Raw genomic sequence first — 3588 nt, forward strand, 5'->3', positions numbered from 1 at the left:
TCTAATACCTGTAATAAAGAGTTATAATACACTTACCAATGGCTTATTACCACAATATTTTTCAAACTAATAGACCTCTGGGGACAATAGATACATTGCAAATGGTGCATGAAAGCTCTAAGACAATATATTGTTCTGGGGTTCAGTCGGTTAGGTATCCAACTTTGACTCAAGTCATGATCTCATGGTTCGTGAGTTCGAGCCCTGTGTTGGGCTCTGTGCTGACAGCTCGGAGCCAGGAACCTGCTTCAGATTCTGTGTCTCCCTTTCTCTCTGCCTCTCCCTCCCCCACTCGTGCTTCTCTCCTCTCTCTCTCTCTCAAAAATAAGTAAACATTTAAAAAAATAAAATAAAAAATATATTGTTCTGCTATCTAAAAACTTTCAAATATACAATATAGTCTTATTAACTGTAGTCGCCATGCTATACATTACATCCCAAGACTTTTGGCCATCTTCACCCAATTTGCCCATCCCACACTCCCAACCAACTTGTTCTCTGTAAGTTCCTTTGTTTTAAGATCCCATATATAAGTGAGATCATACAGTATTTGTCTTTCTCTGATTTATTTCACTTAGCATGAAGCCCTCAAGTCCATCCATATCACAAACAGTAGGATTTCCTTCCTTTTTAATAGTCCATTTTATATTTATACACCACATTTTCTTTATCCACTCATTCAATGAAAGACACTTTGGTTGTTTCTATGTCTTGGCTATTGTAAATAAAGCTGCAGTGAACATGGGGATGCAAATATCATTTTGAGTTACTGTTTTCATTTCCTTCAGATAAACACCCAGAAGTGGAATTGTTGGAGCATACCAGTACTCATGTTTTTGTCTTTCTTTACTACAGCATGTTCATGAAGCACTACTACTTTTAATGCTGCTGGCTAATAACAAATTCAAGAACATAGGAAGAAAATATCTAAATGAATTTGCACCAAATGAATGGCGAATGACAGTATAGTTAGCTATAGAAATGATGGTATTGAAAAGATTCAAATAGAAAAATCTTGCTGTTGCTTAAGATAGGTATGAAAAACTCAATAAGTAGACAATGACTTTGTTTCATCAAAATTTATTATCCATTCCATGCATTAAAGTTGACTCAGATAGCATTGATTTTGTAGTTTTGTAGGATTATTTTGTTTTATGATCCTGTAAGAGCTCTAGAAACATTTTAAACATTTTTAGTAGGAAGATATCTGTGAAAATGTTTTCTTATAATAGAAATTAATTGGTACGGTACTCACATGCAAGAAACACTGGATTATGCCTTGTTTCCTTACACAATTTCATCGGCACCTAAACAATTCAAACTCTCAAACCAGGTTTGGGGAACAAATCATGTACAATTTAGAAGGAAAACATAGGCTCATCTTTTTTTATTTAAGAAATTTTTATATTATGGGAATAATTTTTTTTGAAAGTCTGAACCCATTTAGTCCAGGCACATTTTGAGAATATATTTCTTTAATAACTTTACTATTTTCCCCCTAATTTTATTTAGGTTTTCAAGTTTTGTATCTGTTGATTTTCATATTTCAGATATTTGTAGGAAACTGCTGGTTGACACTAAGATTAAAGTTCATTAACATATTAGTTTGCAAAGATTGCTTATATTTTAAAAGTTTCTTTTAACATAAAACTAACATAGTTTTTGGGATGGGGCACAATAATGAAATTTACTTTCTGCAAAGTAATTTGTATATCATACTTAGAGAAAATATTTTACCTAAAAGAATGTGTTTTTATTATAATGCATATGTAAAAGGCACAACCTGGAAAAAGACTCAAATAATTGGCTTTCAAAGCCAAATTATATATTTTATGTAAGCTTCATAAGATATTCTATAATCACTAATTACTAAAGTAACCTCAGGAAGTATGCATATTAATTAATGTACATTTTACAGGAGTAAAACTTATCCACTAGGGAAAATATAAAGAAAATAAGTAGAGTACAATGATCAAACAACCCGACATAGGGGTTGAATAACTGGAAATTTTGAATCCACCACTTTCTGATTGCCAAACCTATAGGATTTTTAACCAACCTCTCTGAGCTTAGTTATTCTACCTATGAAATAAAAACAGTAATACCTTTCTTGCAGCACTATAGGGAAGATTAAATAAAGCATGTGAAAAATTATTGTACAGTACTTCTACAAGTTGATCTCTGTACTGAAAGTCATACTTCAAGTTAATGAATATAAGCACTAAAAAGAAAACATATAAAAACAAACTGATCCATTTTATCCAGATGATACACAGTGATGACTATTTTTCTGGACATATTGAGGGTTAATAAACCACTCCCTAAACGAAAACTGCTTTGCAGAGAATGAATCAAAAACACATTTTTGATACAAATGACTGAGTAAACTACGTCTCCCTGAGTCATTATTTAAAACCTTACTGAAAACCAAACATTTTTAAGTCCCTCTCTGAAGCAGGAGGACAGAAAAAAATATTCAGAGCTATATTAATTAATGAATACATCATAAATATTTCTGTTCTTTGAAAAGTTATTTTTGGAATAACAAAATGTTTTCAATATAAGTTCCCTATATCCAGTCACTAAAACTATGGATTATTATTTATAACAATTGTTTTTCATTTAAGTAATTTTCCTGTCCGATTAGTATGACAAAAATTTTTTGGTATGGTTCTAAACGCCCTCTTGAATAAAGAAAACAAATTGGAGAGAAGCAGGGGTCCAGAATTATATACTCTTTCTGCTTACTCTACTTTTCTATTTAAAAAGCTGGTGCTGGGTAGNAATTGAAACGATATGAAGTCTTAAAATGAAAATGCAAAGGAAAGGGGAATTGAAAAATATCTCCTATATTTTTTCAAGTGAGTGTCCTTGCTTATTCTCCTTGACCACCTCATTCCCATGAAAAGTGGTGCATGTTATAGTGAATTGAGCACTGGAGGAGTCAGAAGACCTAGGTTCTATCACTTCCTATCCAAAGTGACCTCAGGGAAAGTTCTCTCCTTGAGGCTATTTTCTCACTTTCTAAACAGTTCTACCACCACTCCACAGCTCACCTTAAAAGGACTGTCAATGAAATACACAAATGCAAGATGCAGGGATAGTAGAACTTGTACCGAAGTTAAAGCACCAAAGGCACACAGCCCTAACTTAATTTTAAAAGCAAACCAGTTCCCTCAACAGCTCAGTAAAGTTTCTCCTTAAGGAGACAGCTTGAGTTTTTACGCTAACCTCCAAAACAGGACATCTCACAAATGCTAAGAGAAGACTTTTGCAGTTTGAAACTGTATTTCTTGGTTTAAAATTTGTGTTTAATGGCACTAAAAGATACTTAAATTCACAGTTCAAATCTGAAAACAATAAAAGCAAATTTCAAGTTCACAGATTTTTTTTAAACTCAAAAATCTTTGCAAACAAAGAGAATCCCTTGGATGAAGACCCCCCGTGCTTGCAGAAGCTGGTTCACTTGACATTTTCTTCTCTGATTTATCCTTTTAAAAAGCATTAAAACTTAAGAGAAGTTAAGAGGTACTCCGGAGAAGGCTAAGTCCCCAAATTGAAACATTTGTTTCCATGTCTGCAAAGGAA

Source organism: Crocuta crocuta, unplaced genomic scaffold (genome assembly GCF_008692635.1).
Source record: "Crocuta crocuta isolate KB4526 unplaced genomic scaffold, BGI_CrCroc_1.0 scaffold1133, whole genome shotgun sequence".
Lineage (NCBI taxonomy): Eukaryota > Metazoa > Chordata > Mammalia > Carnivora > Hyaenidae > Crocuta > Crocuta crocuta.